The sequence below is a fragment of the Balaenoptera ricei genome, chromosome 6 (genome assembly GCF_028023285.1).
Source record: "Balaenoptera ricei isolate mBalRic1 chromosome 6, mBalRic1.hap2, whole genome shotgun sequence".
In the NCBI taxonomy this organism is placed as follows: Eukaryota; Metazoa; Chordata; class Mammalia; order Artiodactyla; family Balaenopteridae; genus Balaenoptera; species Balaenoptera ricei.
Genome location: NC_082644.1, coordinates 2,451,747 through 2,476,598, shown reverse-complemented (window position 1 = coordinate 2,476,598; position 24,852 = coordinate 2,451,747). Strand labels below are relative to the sequence as shown.

Sequence of the window (24,852 nt, the reverse complement as noted above, 5' to 3'; positions counted from 1 at the left end):
CCCTTGTCTTAGGGACATGGCTTTAGAAAGCCTTAGCCCACCATATGCTAGCAATCTCTCTTGGCTTTCATTTTGTTCTGTTCTGGGAAATTTTCTAAGGCTAGTGTCCTCTTAGGTGAAATTAGGGAGGTATCAGTGTGCTTCCAGTAAATTAGAATTAGAATTTGCTCTGGTCTGAATGTTTGTATGCTCCCAAATTCATATATTGAAAATCCTGCCCGATGTGATGGTGTTGGGGGGGGGGTGGCGTTTGGGAGGTGCTTAGGTCATAAGGGTGGAGCCCTCCTGAATAGGATTAGTGCCCTTATAAAGGAGACCCCACAGAACCCCTCACGCCTTCTTCCATGTGAAGACACAGAGGAAAGGTGCTAGCTATGAATCTGAACGAGGCCCCCACCCCGCCAGGCTGGCCCCTTGATCTTGGATATCCAGCTTCCAGAGCTGTGAGACATAAATATCTGTTGTTTTTAAGATGCCCAGAACGGACTGAGACAGGATGTAAGGTGCTGTGGCTCCGTTTGCCATAGGTAACTTTAAGGACGGAATGAAACTTTGCCACCCACCAGGCATAGTTCTGCAGGAGCTGTTACCAACCCAGCTTCAGTCCTGAAAGTGAAGGCTTCCTTGTCTGGGTTTTCCCAAGCTGTATAATAACATGCAACGTCCCACTAACCCAGAGGAAGGAAGGAAATCTGTTCAATTAAAGACAAGTGTAATTTTGTACAATTAATCATAGTTTTCTTAAGTGAAATAAAATAATTTGTTTTTAGTAAGAAGAAACCAGTAATTATTTGGTGAGAGAGGAAAAACCACCCGTTAGCACATCGTGTTTACTTTGAATGTGGGGAGACACACTGCAGCTTTTGCTGTTAGTCTTGGGCGTGAAATACTGTGTGTTAAATCTTGTCATTTCTAGATCTGACAGTCTGCTTGGATGACAGATTAAACATGCAGTTTGGCATTTCAAGACATAAATCTCAAATAATCAGCCTGAGAGGATGGCGCCAAACCCTCCCTGGAGGTTCCTAACATGAGGCAGTGACCTCCTTAACAAAGTCAGTGTAGTGATGTGACTTGTCTCTGGTTCAGCCAGGAGGAGCAGGAGAAGGTCCCAGCTGCTGCAGTAACCACTCAGAAGGTGTGTCCTGTGAATCTGGAAAACCAGCCTCTGGAAGTTGTCCCCTGGAAGTAGGACACGCCATGTGTCAGCCGTGCCCCACGGGCACCTTATATTACTTCAGGGGGCTGCTGGGCGTCACACAATTTGCTCTCTGACAGAAACAAGCCGAGTTCCGAGTTCCTGTTTCCCTGGATCTGAGAGACCTTCAGGTCCTTCTTGGGATGTTATGGTCACCTCTGTTAAAACAAACATTTCACAGCGAGTCACACACACTTCTACATTTTTGTTCCACCTCTAGCCTCTATTTTACTCTTCGTCTTTCCAATTAGACAGTAAAAGCCTTGGGAGGAAACTTCTCTTCTTAAGGTGGTACATATATACAATGGAATCCTACTCAGCCATAAAAAGAATGAAATATTGCCATTTGCAGCAATAAGGATGGACCTAGAGATTATCAAAGTGAAGTAGGTCAGACAGAAAGATATTTAATATCACTTATATGTGGAATCTAAAAAAAATCATACAAATGAACTTATTTACAAAACAGAAAGAGACTCACAGACATAGAAAACAAACTTACGGTTACCAAAGGGGAAGGGCGGAGGAGAGATAAATTAGGAATTGGAGATTAACACATACACACTACTATATATAAAATAGATAACCCACAAGGTCTTACTGTATAGCACAGGGAACTATATTCAATATCTTATAGTAACCTATAATGGAATATAATCTGAAAACAGTATCTAACTGAATCACTGTGCTTACACCTGAAACTAACACAACATTGTAAATCAAATATACTTAAACAGAAAAAAAACTTCCCTTCGTATACTTTGTTTCTCCCATGACACCTGGTACAGGTCCTTACACATACGATACCTCTTTACTGATTGTTATGTTAGCTTCGCTTAATACCATGGTCACTAAGCGTGTTCTCAGAGTCACCATGACACTTAACAACCATTCGGTGACTGTATGCAATTAAATTGTTCTTAATCAAGAATACAGAAGAATTTGCAACGTAACAGAACAGAGAATAAAAGATCTGGATTTTATGTGACGAGATATTTTAAATAGGGAAATAATATATACATTAAAAAAATATATAGAACTTTAATTTGTTGTATCTGCTGATATCTAATAAAGATCCTTCAAAGCAGAAAGCATCTGAGATGTTGAGCTTATGGGGCAACGAAGGGAATTTTGTTTTATTTAAAAGAAATCAATTGACTTTATTTTTTAGCAGAGTTTTAAAGACTTGAGAAGATAGTTCAGAGAGTTCCATATACCTCTGCCCTTCACAGTCTGCTCTATTATTAACATCATGCATTAGTGTGGTGTATTTGTCACAATTAATGAACTAATACTGATACAGTATTAGTTTACGTTAAGATTCACTCTTTGTGTTGTACAGTTTTATGGGTTTTGACAAATGCGTGTCACATATCCATCATTACACTATCATACAGAATAGTTTCACTGCCCTAAAAAACCTACACTTCAACAATTCATCCTGCCTCCCTAACAAAGGGAACTTTTTAATATCCCTGCTTGTCTGTGAGCTGGAGGAGCCTGGCTTCTGGCATCCAATGAGGTCCTCATCATGCTTCATCCCTTGTTGGCGGTGAGTCGGTGAGTAAGCGACTGTAACCTTGACGGCCTCTTGTGCGTAACGTGAGATCATGGTATCTTCCTCTCAAGGATGTTATGAGCACAAACTTAAAGACATTCCCATATAAAGCACCTAGCACCCTGCCTGGCAGTGTCAGAGTGCTCGGGTTACAAGCAACCCACACCAGCACTGCCAAGCTGAAGGGAGAAAAGCGTTAGAATAATACTGGGTCCCCCGCATGATTGAGGAAGAGGTTAACAGCCAAGTGTCAGGACCGGGGGCTCTGGGCGTCCCGGCAGCAGGGGTTCCTGACTGTTTCCTGGGCACAGCTGTTCCCCTGGGTGAGTGGATTCATCTCCACCTCTCCTGGCTCTTCTCAGGAGTGAAATTCACGGGAGACACATGCGTATTTTTGCAGATTAGGTCACCTGACTTTACAAGGCTGGAGGGTTGGCGCATCACTGGCAGCCTGGCCAGGACCGTAAGGAGAGTGGGAATGCCATTCTCTGTAGGAAATGGGAGGTGCTGTTGCCAGAAGGAAAAGGGAAGGTGTGCTGAGCAGACAGACATAGCGCCCCAGTGCACCAGACATAGAGGGTGCTAGGAAGTGGTGATCTCCTTTTGGTCTGCCATTTTGACGATGTGTGATTTATACCTTAGTGTGAAACTTGCAGTGTGTGTGTGTAACATGATAGTTTCTAACCAATTGCAGTTGCTGAGCTAAGCACCTTCCCCCTCCCCTTGGCTGTCTGCTGTCTCGTCCTTGCTGCTCTCCACCGTCCAGCAGGGACTGTGGCATCTGGCTCACAGCCCCCCTCCTCTGTGACCCTGTTGCTGGCTTGGCTGACCCCCACGTCCACGTGGTCACCCCACCTCACCAGCACTAGCCCCTCACTCCTCCAGTCCTTCATGTCCATGTCCTTCTCCTCCTCCATCTCCCCCTCAGCCCTCTCTTCCCACAGTTATCTAAAATCCTCAGTACATCCCTGATCCTCTGGTCACCACTGGCCTCCCAGCCTTCCAGCTTGCTTTCTCAATGACTCAGTGTGTGTTTTACCCTGTGTTGTCTCTTTCTGCTTTGCTTTCTTCTTCTTATTCTTTTTTTAACTTTTATTTTATATTAGAGTATATAGTTGATTAACAATGTTGTGTTAGTTTCATGTGTACAGCAAAGTGATTCAATTATACATATACATGTATCTATTCTTTTTCAATTTTTTTCCCATCTAGGTTGTTACAGAATATTGAGCAGAGTTCCCTATGCTATACAGTAGGTCCTTGTTGATTACCTATTTGGTTTTTTTTGTTTGTTTGTTTGTTTGTTTGCTGCACAGCACAGCATGCAGGATCTTAGTTCCCCGACCTGGGCTCAAACCCGCACCCCCTGCAGTGGAAGAGACTGTCATTCCTCCCTTGTATAGTCTTGCCTCCTTTGTCGTAGATTAATTGACCATAGGTGTGTGGGTTTATTTCTGGGCTTTCTATCATGTTCCATTGATCTATATTTCTGTTTTTGTGTCAGTACCATACTGTTTTGATGACTGTAGCTTTGTAGTGTAGTCTGAAATCAGGGAGCCTGATTCCTCCAGCTCCTTTTTTCTTTCTCAAGATTGCTTTGGCTATTTAGGGTCTTTTGTGTCTCCTTATACATTGTAAAATTTGTGGTTCTAGTGCTGTGAAAAAGGCCATTGGTAATTTCTTTTTTAATAAATTTATTTATTTATTTATTGTTTGGCTGTGTTGGGTCTTCGTTGCTGTGCACGGGCTTTCTCTAGTTGCTGTGAGTGGGGGCTACTCTTTGTTGTGGTGTGCAGGCTTCTCATTGCGGTGGCTTCTCTTTGTTGCAGAGCACAGGCTCTAGGCACACTGGCTGCAGTAGTTGTGGCTCACGGGCTTAGTTGCTCCGCAGTATGTGGGATCTTCCCGGACCAGGGCTGGAACCCGTGTCCCCTGCATTGGCAGGCGGATTCTCAACCACTGTGCCACCAGGGAAGTCCCGCCATTGGTAATTTGATAGGGATTGAATTGAACCTAGATTCTTTCAGTCACTCTCTTGTCCACTGAATTTCCTGAGTTGTTCATTTTCCACAGCTGCCTGGAAAAATGACCCAGTACACCTGGACTGCAGATTACTTCTGTGGGTAGGTGACGCAGTCGTCAGCCTTGAGTGGACCCTCAGTGAGTCCAGCGACCCCACGTGTTTCTCGGGTCTGCTCATACTCCTGGTCTCTGTGTTAAATTGTTCTATGAAAATACTTTTTAAAAAATCCATGTCCTCTTGGTTTTGCTCTGAAATCCGTTGACTTTTCTCCATCCTCACTACAGCCACCCCAGTCGAACCCCCCATAATCTCACACCTGGGTTACTACAATGGCCTGCCGTCTGGTTTCCACATTTCATTTCCCTAGTGTTGCCAAGCTCGTCTTTAAAAAATCTCATATGGCTTTCTCTTTTCTTTAAGATCCATTCCAAAATCCGCCACGTGTCCTGTGAGGACTGGTGTCATCGGGCATCACCACGCTTATTCCTCCTCCTCGTCTGGATTTACCATCCCCTCCCCCCCAATCTTCAAGCACCATGGCCCAATATTCAATTTCTGGATCAGTTTCCATCCCACATCAGTGCGCAGCCAGGTGCCCACACCTCTCTTCTGCACGTTTAACCCCAGCCCCATGGCCCTCCTCAAGTGATTAACTCTTTCTCTCTCTTAAATGTCATTTCCTTAGGGACACTGCTCCTGCACTTTGCTTTCAGAACATTTGTCACAACTAGAAGTACTTACTCCACGTCTGTCTTCCCCACTAGAATTAGCTCTATGACAAGAACACAATGACTGTGGTTTCCACAGCTCCGCAGACCCCAAGGCCCCCAAGGGGACACAGTGAGCGACCCTCTCCTGACTGTGCATCTGTGCACGTGCTGCCTAGGACCCACCCTCAGGGGTCCCACTGCTGCCCCGAAAACTGAGGTCTTGGCTTCATGCGCAGAAAATAGACTTTTCTCAATTACAAATTTTTCCTCCAATTATTATTTTTGCACTCTGGTTTGGGTCCTCACAAATGCCTAGGTGATTCCCCCAAATTAACAAAGAAGTACCAATCAAATGTCAATAGAAAACTTGAAAATAGCTGATCACACATAGTTTTGGAGTTAGCCTTCCCTCCTTGATGTGGACCTGTGTTTGTGATATATTATTTAAAATATTAGATATGCATAATAGGCAGTATGTGTTTTCTGCTACTAAGGTTATTCTTAGATTATGTAATGAAATTAATATATTGCTATTTTGTGGTGCTTCCCACAGAAATCCCATGCTTTTGAGGTGCTGTTTATACCACTGCTGTAAGGCTGGTTTGTGTTGACATTTCTCCTTTACAGACAAGACGAGGATGAGCTGACCCTTTGGGGAATTCACAGCCAGTGCTCACGGTGTTAAGCACATGTCATTTTTGTTTGATTTACCACTTTATCCATAGCTTCAAAACAGCTCCAAGAATTCTACATAGGGAGGATGTGCTATGTGTTAATAGAAAAATACACTTCACCATGTATTTCAGTGTCATTCTGAGGACCGGAACTTTAGAAACATATCTGAGATTAATCCTTTACAAATAAAGAAATGTGTCTGAGTTGAGTCCTCAGGAAACACATACTCTTTTATCCATTGATTTGAAAGGAATGAAAGGGGTAGAAGTTAGAAACCAGGAAGGTGGTCGATACATTTTGTCTGAGATACAAGAAGGAATTGATAGATATTGGAAGAAAGAAAAAAAAAAACTGAGGGAAAGAATGCTTTTTAAATGGAGAAACTAGAAGAATGAGCTAAGATGAGACCATAAATAGTGATTACGGAGCCGTGGTTCGCAGTGCATGTGCTGGAATTCCCACTGGAAGAAGGTCCTACTAATTATTGATAATGATGAGGTAGATCGACTCATCTTCTGCTTGTGAATCACCTCTCATGAATGTTATTTTCCCCATTTCTCTAAAGACACTTTTACCTGGAGAGTTTAATAACTTACTCAAGATAACACAGTTTCTGGTACAGCTAGGACAATCTAATTCTAGTTAAATGTGATGCTGTTTTGCCAATCTCATATTTATGTATCGAGTCTTGCCTGAAATAGCAGACTAAGTCTTCACTTTGACTGAAAGAGTTCATATTTTAGTTTGTCACCTTCTACGCAAATTCTTTTACACTGATTTATTCTCTCTCTATTCAGCAGAAGGGGGAAAGGATATTTTCCAGAGTGTTGGTTAAGGATCAGCCACTTTACATTTGTTTAGTTTTAAATTACTACAGTCTAGGGGTTAGCCTAATAACATAGCCAAATAAATTAATATGTCACTTTTTAAAATTAGAAGGTGAATTCTAGCCCATTTTTTTCCTGCTCATCAGTTGTGTAGGGACCCATAAATATTTGCTCCTTAAATTCCTAACTTAAGCAAATCCTGAGCGCTACTTCCCAGAGGGGACAGATTCTTATTCCATGTAAGAATTGGAAGCTGTTTCACTTTTTACAAAATTCATGTATCCTCAGATATCATCACCTCCTATTCCATTTCCCTGCACGTTGTATGTTACATGCTGCGCCAGGCCCATTACTAGTTACTTGGAACAAAACATTCACAGATTTCACAGGGCATTGAGCTCAGCTACTTTGCGAAGAGAAAAGCACGGTAGTCTGTCCAGGAGACTAGACGATGTCCGTTCGGCATTGATCACAGAGCTCTTGCTTGGCACTCCCCAGGGAGGGTGGGAGTTTGTCTGAGCTGCTGGGGGTGCCTGCCCAGCCCGCCCCCTCACACAGGCCCCGGGCCCGGCCCTGCTGGGTGCGTGTGGCAGTGATGGCCCCTGAAGCCATCACCGGGCTCACATGTGCACGTGGTCCATGTTCGGGCTCCTGGGGGGAAACCCCAGTTCTGCCACTCGCTGCTGTGCGATCCGGACACTTGAACTTCTCGGGGCCTTGGCTTCCTTGTTCACAAACACGGGGCTAATAGTAGTATTCTACAGCGTAGTTTGTTGTGAGAATTAAACACAACTGAACAGTGGGCTTGGCATGCGGTATTTAGGTATCCAGTGAGCATTAGCTGTTTTTTTAGTAACGGCTTTTACACACATACACACTCACAAACATATACACATACATGTACACATATACATACATATAATGGTGTACACACACCTATAATATAATAATACCTATAATAAAATGTTATCTGTTTTATGTGTGGGTATGTGTGTGCATTTGTACATATAATAGATGTACACACATATACCCATGTGTACACATATTCATACATGTGATGTACACATGCCTATAATAATACATGCCTATAATAATATCTATTTTATGTGTATGTAATAGATATACACACACTCACATATACATATGTGTATACACAATATATAAATATAATGTACACATGCCTATAATATAATAATAGTACCTATAATAAAATGTTATCTATTTTATGTGTGGGTATGTGTGTGCATTTGTATATATAATAGATGTACACACACATATACACATGTGTACACATATTCATACATATCATGTACACATGCCTATAATACATGTCTATAATAACATATCTATTTTACGTGTATATATATGTATACATATACATGTGTATACACAATACATAAATATGATAATGTACACATGCCTATAATATAATAGTACCTGCAATGTTATCTGTTTTTTGTGTGTATGTGTGCATACATATAGAAGTACACGCACATGCACACACACCTTCACTCCCTGGCCCGAGTCGGAAGCTCTGTGCTCCCACAGCACCTGGTCCACAGTTATATTAGTGCCTTCATCATGTGACATCATCACCTGCTGTGTACCATCTCTCATCACCTGGGGTTCCCACGGTTGAGGTGGCTGCTTCTCCGTCCTCTCATCCCAGAGCTTTGTGCTGCTGCCGAGGGTATCCCTGAGCTCACAATAGAGTTACGTTGTTGGACAGGTGGATGCCAGATATTACTTCACGGTTAGATTGTCATTCCTTTAGCTTAACACTGGGCTCTCGGTTAAATTCGCATGTTTCTAAGCAACTTCGTGCCCTGTGCTATTATATTATTTATGACACTTAGAGGGAAGGGATTTCAAAGTCCTCCCTGAAAGTGAGCTTTGGCCAGCAGACGGGAGAGAGGTCTTAGGGGTCTGGATGTCTGCGAGTGACGGCAAGTGACGAGAATGAGGTCCATGGTCTTTATGCTTTTGTTCTCATGGTGACATTTCTCTTCCCAACTCAACTCACGTGTTCAGCGGGCTGCGTGGTGTTATCCAGCAAAGATGTCGCTTTGTGGCTCGGTTGTAGGGAAGAAGAAAGTGATAGTCCTATTGTGTTAGTCTACGGGGGCGGCCGGAACAAAATCTAGCAGTTCTGGAGCCTAGATATCCAAGACCCAGGTGCTGTCAGGTTGGTTTCTGGTGAGAGCTAGTCCTGGCTTGTGGATGGCAGCCTTCTCTCTGTCCTCACATGACCTTTCCCCTGTGTGCACACAGAGGGACAGAGGAAAAGAGAGAGAAAGACCACTGGTGTCTCTTCCTCTTTTTACGACACCAGTCCTGTAGGATTAGGGCCCCACCCTTGCTATACACTGGGTGTTTGTCTCCCCCCAGATTCATATGTTGAAATCCTAACCCCCAGTATGATGGTATGACGGCAGGCAGCGGTGGGGGGGTGGGGGGACTTTGGAGGCGATCAGGTCTAGAGGGTAGAGCCCGGGGGAATGGGGTTGTTACCGAGTCCAAGCTCTCTCTGCTTACCTCACAACAGGCCAATGAATCCGAGACGCGGTGTTGAGGCACGAATACGACTTTATTGGGAAAGCCGGCAGACCTTGAAGATGGCAGACTAAAGTCTCAAAATAACCATCTTCTCAGGGTTTGGATGCCAGTTTCTTTTATAGCACAGAGAGAGGGAGATGGGGAGATGGGGAAGTAAAGTAAAAAGGCCATACATTTTGCAAATATCACCTGGAATGGCCAGCCTCGGGGAGGGGATGTGTTAATTTCTTCTTTCTTGCAGCCATCCGCAGGTGGGCAGGGTACGGATGTTTCCCTGAACAAAGGCACTTTGGGTTAACATTCAGGCAGAGGGGCAGGGTTCCCTGAGGCAGGCTATTATGTATAGACAGTATCCTTTTAGTGAACAAAAGCAGCGGAAAGCAAAGGTTAAAGTAAAAGAAACAGATCCAACATGTAGTCAAATTTGGCTCTTCCCTGTTACAGTTCCCCACTGTCAATGTCCATTCCATAGTCTTGTGGAAAAAAGGGTGACGACCATTCTAATTGCTTCGTCAGATGGATCTTTCTGGGAGTGTCCGCCATCGGTGCCAGTGTTCCAAACGTTGTCTCTTCTGTTCCTCTCTAGAAAGTATCTCCTTTACACCTGTAGCCTTAAAACAAAACAAAACAAAAAAAACCTCACAACCTAAAAGTTGAGAGTTATGATCTATTCAGTGGGAATTTTGAGGGATTCAAGCCCAGGAGGCAGCATCTCAAGTTAAGGAATTTAGCATTTTTCTCTGTATGGGAAAATGCAGGAGTCTGGGCTCACTGAAAGCACTCTCTTGATATGCACCTCAGCTATCTGGGGCCTGTATCCTGTATTCTCATATCCTGAGTTTCCTCAGGGCTCACAGGCTCACGTTGGAGGGCTGAAATCGCTAATGACTGATGTGGCCAGAAATATTCCATTTCTCATATCCTCTCCCCTTGGTCAGGGTTTTGACCAATATTTGGGAGACATTTCAGGATCAAATTTTGTCCCATGGCGCTAGGAGGCTCATCGCAGGTCAGGCGAAAATTCTTGATATGTCACTCCAGGTGCTAGATTTTGGATTAGGCCCTATTGATAATTAAAGATTCTCTGGATCCTCTATCTAATTATGATCCAGGAGACATTTTCCCTTGTTGCTTCTTCCCATAGCTAGAACCACACTATTACAATTATCTTGTTATAAATGTGATCTACTTCCTCAAGATGTTTAGCCATAGACGTTTTGTTGGAAGCCTGGTTACACACTGGGTACTGTAAGAGACAACAATCTTATAAAATAGACAGGATATAAGTAATGCAGCTAGTAACATTGACAGAGACATAGTACAGCAGGGAGATACAAAGTACAAACAATTTGGCTTACAAAGGTATAATTTACCAAATTATTGTAAGTCATAATTAGTTTAAGGGGAAGGTTTTCCTTACACCTGGAAAACACAGATTTAAACCAGTCATTTTTCGGATAGAAACCATAAAAATTATAACCATATTCACCACTTTACTCAGTCCTATGTAACTAATCCTTCTTGTTAACAGCTTTATGAAGCCATCAGGTTTCCCATTAGAATTCTTCAATTTCTTACCCAGTTCAGCATTATGGTCTGAAAGCCAGAAACTTGTATTTATCCAAAGGTCCTTTCTATAAATCTTCTTGGAGAGGAAGCATTTTTGCCAAGCCATCAGAGTGAAACCATAACTGTCTATAATGACAAAAGACTTAAGAAGGCACATTTAAATCTGATTACCATGCAACTGACAAAGTAATTTGGTTACTGTTGTGACATGCAACACTTTCAGATAATAACTAGACTTATGACTGATAACATTTTACCAGGACATACCAAATTTTAGGAACTGCATATAATCTCTAGAATACCTGTATCATTTGCCATAAAATATAACCTAAGAAGATTTATTACTTATTTGACAACACTTCCCATGTAATTTAACATACCAAGTGAACCTAATTAGTTAATATCTCTCTTTAGGGTGTTTCAGGGGCCCTTTGAAGCATCCCAGAGTTAGCTAGAGGTCAAAGGAACTTCATTATAATTTGATTTGGGAAGTTTTGTCAAAAAAATATCAAAAGGGTCTAAAACAGTCAGATAGGATCACAGGTCACTGTGAAACAATAGTTATTCACTTAGCCAAAGTAACAATAAAAGATTTCAAAGGCAAATACAGGACCAGATCACTTAAAAGGTAGAGACACTTAAAATTTGTTATCAAAGGCAGTTCAAAATCTTAAGAAACCTTGTCGTCTTAACAGAGAGAAAAGCCAAATTCAAGTTTTGCACCAGCTTATTTTTAAAATTTATTTACTCAATTAAACTTATTTTAAACATAGTGAATCCTGACCATGTACAAAACTCTTTTCTCGGGGTCCACTTTCCATAAACCTTCCATCACTTAACTTATTTTAGCACTATTCTAACTTTCAAGTTGTTGAATATCTGGAGAGATTAATTTTAGATAGATATTCCTAAAAGATAATTATTTTTAAAAGTTCACCTAAAGCTCTTATGTCATTTGCATTTTCTTTTCTTAAAAGTTTCTTGACATCAAGTTACTTTCCTTGCTGACAAATTTGCAAGAGACATAACAAGATTTTATCTAGCTTATATAAAACCTAGGCACCGTAAAAGTATTATACTTAATGCTGATGACTCTAATGACATGTCTATATTAATTGGATTAACAAACAGCAATACTGAATATTTCTCAGTTCATGTGAACCTGAAACTCATTTAGCTTAATTTTTCTTGTATTTAGAATTGTTTGGTTTGTAAGTGCTTACTTTTCTTTAAGCCAATTAAATAGAGTTCATCCATAAATCAACGTCAGCAATGTTATCCGTATACAAAGACTCATACAAGGACACAAACAGAGACATCATAGTTTTCATTTCAAAATTTCAGCCCTGAGTCAGGTACAGCAATGTAAAGCCCATCAGTTTACAGAAAGAGGTTGAATTAAGATTAGGTTTCTGGCAGATGGAACAAATCAAGCTCACTTGTCTAGATGGCTGAATTTTTACAGAAAAGACACTTAGGTTTTTTATTTATCCTTGACAAGTCAATTTCTAAATTACCTTACCCTCTTTTTAAAGATTGCATTTTAAAAAGATGGAAGAGATGAGGGTTCCTGAGAAGACCAGGTAGGACATTTGCATCTCAAAGTTACAGGCAAGTTTTTCCTAGCATGACTTTGTTTTCCCTTTGTTTAATATTTAGAAGCCTCTTAAGATAAATAGGGAAGGTAGTCGATTAACTTGTTCCCCACTGTCAAAGTTACCTGGGGCTCCTGTGGGGAAATTAGAATCGGATGCCTCAAGTCCAAGGGAGTCCCCTGGCCTCTTACAGGATGTTGGCACAAGGGAAATTGCTCTGCTGCAGAAGTGGCTCTCAGTCCAAATTGGGTGCCCTGTCGGGTCTTAGATGGTGATACTAAATCAGGCTCCTGTGCTCTGGAGGTTAACATAGAAACTTCTATTTGATCCCCATGGGTAGGGGAAACAGGAGGCAGTGAATATGATGGCGGCATGTGGGGGTGGGGGCAGTTGGAACAACTGCCAGTGCAGCCTGCTCTTTTGCAAAACACTTCTAACTGTGAGATCATATAATAATTGAGTGAGTCATTCAGGGGCCATTGCTCTTATGATCTTAAATACTGGGTCCACACCCTATTACAATAGTACATCATGTCTTTCTTAGTCATAGGCTCACGGCTATGTTTCACCCATTTATCTAATATACGCCCCAAAGGGCTCTCCTTCAGGATAGATGGAGTATTTCCCATTTTTATAAGTTTGATAACACCAAAACACAAAAGGCGCAAACAAATTCCAACACAAAAGGTCCAAACAAACTCTAGCATTGATGCACACAAAACCAAGATGAAAACCAACAAGCTGGTTCCTGAATTGGGTAGACTTACCCTACAAAACCAACAAACTAGATCCCAACGAACCGGCTCCAAATCAGATAGAGGCCAACAACAATTCCCCCCTGGAGGAATTATACCTGGTACCTGTTGGAACAGGGTACCCCAATCAAACAAACTGGCTTATCCCGTAAAGAAAAAGCCCAAATTGAGAGGGAAATATGTTCCCGGTATGCACGCCAGAGTGACTTACCCTACAAAGTCGAGTCCGTCAACTCGCAACACAAAAGGATACACAAAACCAAAACAAGACCAAGACCAAAACAAACGAACCGGTTACCAAATTGGGTAGACTTACCCTACAAAATCGAGTCCGAGGACTTGCAAAAGTTGGTCGGTTCCTTGCTTCAACTGCCAAGCGCTGGGGTAGCCCGTGCTGCTTCAGGAAATTTTGAAGGGAAGATCCTCAGGACAAATAGTCCTGGCAGCTGCTAGGGCCTTGCCCCAATGTTCCCTCACTGGGGCCAGCTAGCCACGAGCAGCAAGCTTCCTGGCTGGCTCGCCAAATTTGTTACCAAGTCCATACTTGCTCTGCTCACCTCACAACAAATAAATCGGAGACAAGGTGTTGAGGCAATGAATACGACTTTATTCGGAAAGGCGGCAGACTAAGCAGATGGCAGATTAAAATCTCAAAATAACCATCTTCTCAGGGTTTGGATGCCAGTTTCTTTTATAGCACAGAGAGGGGGAGATGAGGAAGTAAAGTAAAAGGCCATGAGTTTTGCAAATATCACCTGGAATGGCCAGCCTCGGGGAGATGATGTGTTAATTTCTTCTTTCTTGTAGTCATCCACAGGTGGAACAGGGTCCGGATGTTTCCCTGAACAAAGGCACTTTGGTGTAACATTCAGGCAGAGGGGCAGGGTTCCCTGAGGCAGGCCATTATGTATAGACAGTATCCTTTTAGTGAACAAAAACAGCAGAAAACAAAGGTAAAGTAAAAGAAACAGATCCAACATATAGTCTGATTTGGTTCTTCCCTCTTACAGGGTCAGTGCCCTTACAACAGAGACTGCAGAGAGGTCCCTGCCCCACTGCCAGTGAGGACACAGTGACAGACGGCTGGCCATGAACCAGAAGATCGTTCTCAGCAAACACCGAATCTGCCTGTGCCTTGATCTCTGAATTCCAGCCTCCAGAACTGTGAGAAGTAAGTCTGTTGTTCATAAGCCACCCAGACAGACTAAGGCAGCCCTTAATTACCTCCTGAAAGGCCCTATTCCAAATACAGTCCCATTGTGGGTGAGGGCATCAACAGATGAACCTTGTAGGGGGGGGGACAGTTCAGTCCCCAGCACTGAGGCCTATTTTAGTTAGAAGTTTTGTGTGTGTCTGAGGACCCCCAGTTTTCTGCTCAGCATAACTCAGGGGATGGGTCTCTGCAGCTGTGGATGAGGAACAACAGGCTGTGATCATTCCAACAAGACCTGCAGCCACACGGCAGAACCTGGAGATGCAGGAGCCATGGGTTCAGGCCCATCTCAGATGCTGACACACAGTGTGGAGTCTGACTTCCCCAGGAGAACCTGGAGGGGTGGGACCATGCAGAGTCCCAGTGAGTCAGGGCACCGAGGAGGGGCCTGAGCTGGTCAGGGCCTCTGACACAGACCTGTCAGATGGGGGGCTGGGATGGGGAAGCTCATGTGAGTCTGGGAGATGCAGCAGGTGAGCTGACCCTCCAGCCAGAGGGCAGAGGTAGAAATGGGATACTGGGGGCAGTGGGGTGGCGGGTGGTCAGAGGACTGAGGCCATACTCAGAACCACTTTTGGGACACTGAGCCTGGCAGACATGCTGCCCTAGGGGCTTGATCTTAAGTATCCAGAGCTGGCCTTACACTATTAGAAAATTGGGGGCAGATTTTTTTAAAAAAGGAGTTTCATAAAATTTCAGGGTTACACTCTTCCATGGTACTTCCTGGTGAAATGTCCAAGCTAAGTGATCTCATCAGGGAGGAACACCTGCCTTCACTAGCAAATCTCCTTCATCAATCAAAGGAATCTCTTAAGTCAGGATTTGTATTCTTTTTTTTTTTTTTTTCAGTTGATTATTTTTAATTTTATTTATTTATTTATTTATTTATTTATTTATTTATTTATGGCTGTGCTGGGTCTTCATTTCTGTGCGAGGGCTTTCTCCAGTTGTGGCAAGCGGGGTCCACTCTTCATTGTGGTGCGCGGGGCTCTCACTGTCGTGGCCTCTCTTGTTGCGGAGCACAGGCTCCAGACGCGCAGGCTCAGTAATTGTGGCTCACGGGCCCAGCCGCTCTGCGGCATGTGGGATCTTCCCAGACCAGGGCTTGAACCCGCGTCCCCTGCATTGGCAGGCAGACTCTCAACCACTGCGCCACCAGGGAAGCCCAGGATTTGTATTCTTTATGTATAAATAATGCTGTCTCCTAGCTAACCTTGTAACGTACTGATGGATAGTAACTGTAGTTATCACTCTTGGTAATAGTTCTTAGTTATTATTCTTTTACTTTACCAGCATTAAGACCTCAGAGGAGCCTTCTCTGACCTCAGACCCCCACTAGCAGACTGGATCAAAGCCCTCTGCTAGCGCCCTGTCCTTCTGCCTTACAGGCCTTCCCACTATTGCAATGAAATAGCAATTGCATGATTGTTTCATGCCTGTCTCCCTTGCCAGATTATTTTCCCAATGAAAGCAGCAACCAGGTCTATTTTAATCATAGCTACAGCCAACACTGGTTCTTACCCACAGCAATAAATTCTTTTTAAATGAGTTATTTCATTCCCTCATTTATTCAACCATTAGCTAATGCATTTAGTGTTTACAAGCCCTAGGAACTAAGCTACAAACAGGGAAACAAAATGTAATGTGATCGTATCTGCATTCAAAGAGCTCACAATTTAGTGCAGAGAGTTCTTAACACGTGAAGGTAAAGTTCCTCTTGAGAACCTGGTGAAAGAAGTGGTCCCTCTTCCCGGAAGCTACTTATTTGAAATGGATACGAGATTTTGTGTGTGACTTGCAATGTTCACAGATCCCTGGAAGTCTATTCAGTGTCTTCCTAAAATTTCCTGAATTCAGAGGTCAGGATCCTTCCACGAAACACAGACTTAAAGACACACACACAAGTTAAGGAGACGGAGGAAGGAGGGCATCAGTGTGTCCTGCTGAATCAGGAAAGGCTTCCCTGGAAGAGATGCTTGGGCTGTGTCTTGAGGGATAAATCTGATGTCACCAGAAGAAGTGAGAGCCCTGGAGGTGGGGCAGACAGCATTTGAAACCACACAACCCAGAGTGGGACTTGAACCCACTGTCTTTTAATTGAGATCACACACCTGGTCTCAGGACTTAATGAAGCTCAGGTCCTTTATGTCTCGTTGCAGAAAGAATTCAGTGAGAGAGAAAGCGATAGGTAAGAGGTGGATGTTTTTAGAGAGGTACATGTTCCATAGACAGAGTGTGGGCCGTTTCAGAAGGCGAGAGGCCCCAAAATATGGGGTGGTTAGTTTTTTAGGCTGGGTAATTTCATAGGCTAATGAGCGGGAGGATTATTCTAACTGTTTTGGGGAAAGGGTGGGGATTTCCAGGAATTGGGCCACTGCCCACTTTTTGGCCTCTTATGGTCGGCCTCGGAACTGTCACGGCACTGGCGAGTGTGTCACTTAGCATCATGTGTTACAGTGAGCGTATACGGAGGCTCAAGGTCCACTGGAAGTGGAACCTTCCTCCACCTTGAGCCTAGTCGGTTCTAACCAGTTTATGTCCTATCCTCAAGGGCTATGTCCTTCTTTGAGAGGTTGTGCCCTGCCCGCTTCCCTCCTGCCTCACGTTTGGAACAGCACAGAGGTGGGAAGGGACATGTCACTCGGGGAATTGCAAAGCCCTGTCCCGTAGGAGCGGTGATGGGAAGAGCGGTGACGGGAAGAGTGTGGTGGGCGAGGGCGAGCAGGCGGGAGTGGGGACCATATCGGGAGAGCGCAGCCTTGTCAGTGCGCAGGGTGGGGAGCTGCTACAGAGCCTTCGTGGCGGGGACAGAGGAGTGGCCGTGGCTTCAGGGGGAGCCCTCTGTGGAGGGGAGGGCAGAGGGGAGGGCGCGATCCTGGGGGACCGTCGCCCAGCCGTTGCAGTCATTCAGGCCCAGGGCCCGGACGCGGGCCCGGCTCTGCTCGAGGAGAGGGTGCAGGCTGGAGCTGCAGCAGGACTCTGCTTGGAGGCGGCCTGGGTGCGGGCGGGTAGGAATGAACTCCAGGTTTTCGCCTTAAGCAGCTGAGCGCTCGGCGGGGTGGGTTCAGAAGGCGTCCTTGGGCACAGATGCCCTTCTCTGTGGCATGGATGCCAACTCAACAGAATGAGTGCTCACGGACACATCTTCCCCATTCAAGACGAAATAATCTTCTGAAATCGTGAGAAGGACGCTCCTTACAACTTAGATGGCCTGGCAGACTGGCTAGAAGAATGCCAAGAGAAAACCGATGCTGCTTTTTCATCACGAAAGTTGTATCTAAGGCAGCTTTGTAATCTCCCTCTTGGGAACAAGAGCACGGGCTGTGCTGAGGAGCTGGGCTGTCCACGCGCCGTCTGGGCGCTACGGGTCCCCACGGCCTAAACGGCTGGGAGGAGTCGTGGGCCTGCTAAGTTGGAGATGCTTAGTACAGCGTGTTACGTAGAGATTTCCCCCCAAATATCAAACCATAATTATGAATTTCTTATTCATTTCTGTAGATTAGGTATCTCGGGTGTTGTAAATCTTGGCTTATAAGAATACCCATGAAAGAAACCCACTTACAGTTAGCTGCCGTTTTAAACTTCATGTACAAGGCCAGTGGGCTTTCAATTAATTTTTTTAATAACAGTTTTATTGAGATATAATTCACATACCATATAATTCACCCATTTAAAGTGTACAACACTTTCAATTAGTTTTTATTTACCTTAAAAACATAGTTTTTTCTAAAATTCTTCTTGCAATTAAATGGTATTCCGTTTGTAATAAGAAAAAAGAATACAAAGTATGTACATTTAAAACTGTGTACAATAGTCTTTATACATAAGGAATTTTCTCGCGTGACTCCAGTTAGTGGAGTCAAGAGAAAATATATTCTAAGGTTGATTTGGATTAAAGTGTAAAATATAGTCAGCATGTTATCACAAAAGTGACATGTGGCGTGAGAAGGAAAGACCAGAGGTGGCCCATCCTCGTGGCTTTCTTCACTGTCCTGCTGGGGAAGGAGACCCAGATTAATTTACAGGCCCTCATTCTGCTCTCAAGGGGTCCGGGAGACCCTCCCCTGCTGCAGCCTTCCTGCCTGATGGCTGATTCGTTGTGATGAGTGTCCTCAGCTGGGATGGTGGTGACATTGCACTAAGAGGGGGGAAATTGCCTTGGGGTTTAAACCGAAGTAAGTGGCAAAAGAGCAGCTCCCCCTGACAATTGGTGTGTATACACAGAGAGGAACATCGGAAAGCTCTGAGAATTTGAATGTCACCTTGTCTCCTAGGTTCATAATCTTTGTGGTAGATGCAATACATCTAAAAACCAGGGTTTTTGCTAAAACAACATGCAGAAAAAAGTATAACCCTTTTCCTACTGAAACTGACAGAACTTGTCACAAGGATTGAACCTCTCTGCTTTGCCCCATGATGCTGGGTGCCAGGAACGTACTGATAATTGGCATTTAGACTGACCCATATACCGGTAATTTGTCTAAAACAGGTTTTCCAAGGTTGCATATGAGTGCGTAGTCGCACAGAGGCTTAGACAAATTTGGTCTAACCCACCCTTATATACACCATGTTCTTAAATTCAGCTTTTATCTTGTGACTTCTAGGGTTAAAGCGCCTCCCTGTTTAATGCCTGCATCTGGTTTTAAAGCCTCTGTAACCCAGCACTATCCCAACTTTCCTGTAATCAGGCTTATCTCCTCAATGTTTCAAATACCCAAAGACCCATTGTTGTGTCTGGATGTTTGCTTATATTGTTTACATTCCTATTGCACTCACTTTCAATAACGTCTGTTTTGGTGTTCTGTCCTCTAATAAAAATAGATGCTATAAAATGACCTTACAGTATAGTTTTTTCATGAAAAGCGAAGCCCACTGTAATACTCAGGGTGCCTTTTATGAGACCCACGAGGAGGAACCATCACTCAGACCTCTTTGCTGTACAACCAGTATATTCACTTCTTATAGAAATTACAACTTGTACTTAATCGTGTGTCCTTATTTGCTTTGACCACTAGGAAACTTGGAATCACATATGCATCTCTTCTTTAGTACTGCAGAGATTCTTACAGCATGGCTTGATTTTTATAACCTTTCCACTGACCCCATGTTATTTTCCTTGCCTTGAGTGGTGAAGGTGGCCTCCTTTGCCTTTTAAAATTTACCCATGTATTTTTTTTTTAAAGGGCACACATGTTTGTTAATCTGACAGCTCCTGTGGGTCAGCAGTCCTGGTGCCACGCCTCACATACTTGGGGTCCAGGTATGGCTGGTGCTGAATTCTCACCTGAGGCTTGGGTCCTCTTCCCATCTCACTGTTGGTTGGCAGAACACAGCTCCTTGTCCCTGTGGAATTGGAGTCCTTATTTTCTTGATGGTTTTTAGCTGGGTCTTGCTCTCGGCCTCCAATGAGCAGTTCACAGCATAGCTGTTTGCTTCTTTCCTGGAGGCCGGCAGGAACATGTCTCAGGCCCTGAATCCCCCTCAGGCTTCAGTGTCTTTGTCTTTTTTTTCCTTCAAAAAAAATTTTTTTTATTGCAGTCTAGTTGATTTACAATGTTGTGCCTATCTCTGCTGTACAGCAAAGTGACTCAGTTATACACATTACATTATATACATTCTTTTTAAATATTCTTTTCCATATGGTTTATCACAGGATATTGAATATAGTTCCCTGTGCTGTACAGTAGGGCCTTGTAGTTTATTCATTCTATATATAATAGTTTGCATCTACTAACCCCAAACTCCCAGTCCATCCCTCTCCCTCTCCCTCCCTCTCCCCCTTGGCAACCACAAGTCTGTTCTCTATGTCTATGAGTCTGTTTTGTAGATAGGTCTTTGCAGTGGCTTAATGTTTGAAATTACTTTGTGGCTTTTTTTGGTAAATACTGAAATGTAGCAATAATGTCTTTTGAATATTCCCAAGCCCATGAGTCCTTGAAAATATTTTTATATATACAGTAACTTTATGTGTAAGTATGTAAGCAGTGCAAGTTTATTAGAATCCATATTTTAGATTCCACATATAAGTGATATCATATGGTATTCGTCTTTCTCTTTCTGACTTACTTCACTTAATATGATAATCTCTAGTTGCATCCATGTTGCTACAAAGGCATTATTTCATTCTTTTTTATGGCTGAGTAGTATTCTATTGTATACCACATCTTCTTTATCCATTCATCTGTTAATGGATATTTTGGTTGTTTCCATGTTTTGGCTATTGTGAATAGTGCTGCTATGAACATAGGGGTGCATGTATCTTTTTGAGTTATAGTTTTGTCTGGGTATATTCCCAGGAGTGGGATTGCTGGATCATATGGTAATTCTATTTTTAGTTTTCTGAGGAACCTCCATACTGTTCTCCATAGTGGCTGCACCAACTTACATTCCCACCAACAGTGTAGGAGGGTTCCCTTTTCTCCACACCCTCTCCAGCATTTGCTATTTGTAGACTTTTTAATGATGGCCATTCTGACCAGTGTGAGGTGATACCTCATTGTAGTTTTGATTTGCATCTCTCTAATTAGTGATGTTGAGCATCTTTTCATGTGCCTACTGGCCATCTGTACATCTTCTTTGGAGAAGTGCCTGTTAAGGTCTTCTGCCCATTTTTCGATTGGATTGCTTGGTTTTTGTTTTTGAGCAGGCTTCAGTGTCTTTGACTTCTCCTCTGCCACCAGCCAGAGAAAATGGTCTGGTTTAAGAGCATCACCTGATTAGACTAGGCTCACTCAGATCACCTACATATTTTAAGGTTATTGAATTGGGATTTAATTACGTCTTCAAATTCTCTTCCCAGTGGTTCCTAGGGTAGTGTTGGATTGAATAGCTGGGATGGGATGGGGAGGGTCGTCTTTAGGATTCTGCCAATCACAATCCCTATATGGAGGACTGTGCAAGTGTGAAAAGAATCATGGCATGATCTCCAAGATATATTATTACCCTGAAAAGAGCAAGGTGTGGAACAATTGTTGTAGTGTCTGACCTTTGTATAAGAAAGAGGGTAAAACAGGAAAGAGACATGCATTTTCTAATATTTTCAAAAAGAAAGAATGGAAGGATAAATAAAAATTTAACATTTTATAGGGGGAGGAAGAGAACAGGAAACAGAGACAAGGATGAAAGCTGTGCTTCTCTGAATGTACCTGCTTTGTGGTTTACACTTAAGAACCGTGCAAATGTTTTACATAATTAAAAGACAAAATTAAATAAAAAACCATAAAATAATTTCTAAAACTTGAAAACAACCCAGTATCAAGTTTGTGCTATAACTCCTCAGAGAAGAAATATTTCAAGTGCTCTCAAGTCACAGTATTTTGACAGGATTGTTATATACGTTAGGGACAAAAGACAACCCCATTAAGAAACTTTAAACTGCATTCAGTGTTCTTGTTGTCAATGTTAATATTTGTATGGCTGTGGTTGTTTTCTTCCCCAATTTAAAAAATTGTGGTAAAATACACATAGAATTTACTTTCTTAACCATTTTTAAGCGTATAGTATTAAGTATAGTATTAAGTAACACCCATATGGTAACCTCCATCACCACCATGCCTCTCCTGAACTCTTTTCATCTTGCAGAAACATTATACCTGTTAAACACCAACCCTCCTTTCCTCCTTCTCCCCAGCCTCTGGCAATTTCCATCCTACTTTCTGTCTGTATCATTCTGACTGCTCTGAGTACCTCGTATAGGTGGAATCATACAGTATTTGTTGTTTCGTGACTGCCTTATTTCATTTAGTGTAATGTCCTCAAGGTTCATCCATGTTGTAGCATATTGCAAAATTCCTTTCTAAGGGTGACTAATGTTCCAGTGTGTGTGCATGCGTGTACTACATTTTGCTTGTCCACCATCCATCAGTGGTCACTTGGGTTGCTTCTATGTTTTAGCTATTATGAATAATGCTGTTATGAACATGGGTTTACAAATATTGCTTCAAGACCCTGCTTTCAATTCTTTCGAGAAGTGGAATTACCCAGAAGTGGAATTGCTGTATTATATGGTAAGACTATCTTTAATTTTTCTGGGGAACCACCGTACCATTTTCCAGAGCAACTGTACCAGTTTACATTCCCATCAACAGTGCACAAGAGTTTCGATTTCTCTACATCCTCACCAATGCTTGTTATTATTAGTTATTTTTTTAATAGTAGCCATCCTAATGGATGTGAGGTTTTACTATGTATTTTTGCAAGCCACTTCAGATCCCTCCAGGAGCTAGGTAGGACAAAAATGATGCTCAATTTGCTTAGGATTTTGGTTTTGTTCTGGCTCTTCCCCTGCCTTCATTCAATCTGCATCCAGCCCTGAAATCCAGCTTCTCCATTCATTTCTTCATCCTTCATTGACCTCCCTCTCCTCTGAGCTCTCCTGTTGAGATAATTTTGCACTTCATGATTGTGTGCTGCTCCTTAGTGTTTCATGTGTCGTTGTCCTGTTGCCCCCAGATGGTCTACATTTTAGTAGTAGGGACCACGGTTTACTTTTCTGAAACATTTAATATAAAGATTGTATCAAGTAAAATTGTAACAAATGCTCGACTTTCAGCTTATTAACCCGGAGAGCACTGAGCACATCCCCTTCAGAATTGCAGTAAGTACTTTTGTTTGTTTGCAGCAGCCGAGGATGCTCGAGGCAAGACCGTTCAGTTACCCTTTCTTGAGCTCCTCCTGTATGTTCTTGACTGGGCACCTGCCTCAACAACAGCTCCCTTTGAGAACGGTGTGCCCGGGTGGGACGGGGAGGGAGGGCGGGGTCTGGGCTGAGTCTGACCCTTGTGTCCCACTCCTTCAGGCAGGTGAAACCGAGTCCCCCTAAAACTGCGTTTATGATTAACCCCTCTGTCCAAAATGTTATTCCTTTTCTTGTCCAACACCTGTTCCCCTGAAGATGCAGGAGAATCAAAGAAGGTTTGGGGGGGGGTTGAAACTGAGCAGGACCGTGTGAGACCCTCCCGGGTATAAAAGCTTTTCCACGTCACCTATTTCTTGTTCGTAGGAAAAAGGCTTTCCGCTTCCTAGACCTTTCCTGAGTTCCAAAGGGCAGATTCCAACAGTTACTTATTAGCGGAGGGGTGCAGAAAGAAACAATAGCGCAAGATGGGGCAGAGTCCTGGTTTCTCCTCAGGGGACCTGCATAACAACCTGATACATGTCTCTGAGCTCTTCTGCAGGAACTAAGGTCCCACCCGGTGGAGGATGGTGACTTCAGGCCAAGCACAAGCACAGGGACCCAGACTGTTTGGAACCAGAGGCTGATGACTGAGATTCCTGGAACACCACCCTGTTACCTAACCACCAACCAATCAGAAGCGGGGTACACGCTCCGCAGACCTCCTAGCCAATTGTGCCCATTAAAACTCCTTCCCTGAAACTGTTACCGAACCAAGTTCATGTGCCAGACACACAGTGAGGCCAACAATACTGACACGTCGGACTCCGGAGCAGAGAAAGGTTTATTGCAGGGCCATGCAAGGAGATGGGTGCCTTGTGCCCCCAAAACCGCCAAAGCATTTTTAAAGGCCAGGTAAGGGAGGGGGTGTGGCTGGTTGTTGCCCATTTTGTGTAGGAATCCCTTGTTCTTGCAGCTTCTCCACAAAGGTCAGGTCACGATGTTCCTGTAAACCTCCAACTAGACCAACGTTATTCTTTGTTCTGCAACTTTTTATCTCTGTATGAATGGAAAAGTGGTGTCCCCTTAAAGGTCAGAGCTTTGAGCACTGGCTCTCCTGTATATTTCAGGCTGCAGGCAACATTCTTAACTCAATAAAAGCAACAGAATACAGAGGTTAAAGTGGAAGAAACAGACCCACTCTGGAGTCAGGCCTGTTCTTCCCTCTTACGGCCCTGTAGGAAACATCTCTCTGCTCCAGACGCGCCCACGGTGTGGTTTGTTAGGCCTCACCCTGCGTGGGGCACGTGAGCCGAGCTGGACAACAGGAAGACCAGGGTCTGCCGTGACGCTGACTCCGGTGTCCGCTCCTTCACGGGAGGACCTCAGGTCTCAGCCAAACACAACCTGGAGAGTCCGTCCCGGGTCCTAACGCTGTGGTCCCTGTGTCCCAAGCCGGCACGGTCCTGATCTGACGACGGAACATCCAGCGTCCAGGGTGTTGGCAAAGCCGGAGCCCAGGGCCCACCGACTGCAGGGCAGACCCTACCCCACCCACG

At 43.6% G+C, this 24,852-nt stretch overlaps 1 long non-coding RNA gene across 1 annotated transcript in view; it reads left to right on the top strand.

The window, feature by feature from the left end:
- LOC132368141 (uncharacterized) overlaps positions 1-23,121 on the top strand; it is a 47,964-nt gene extending 24,843 nt beyond the window's left edge. The window contains exons 2-3 of the long non-coding RNA XR_009503923.1: positions 14,477-14,637; positions 22,573-23,121. This is a non-coding gene — a long non-coding RNA (uncharacterized LOC132368141). The remainder of the gene's footprint in view (positions 1-14,476; positions 14,638-22,572) is intronic.
- Positions 23,122-24,852: the final 1,731 nt, after the last annotated feature.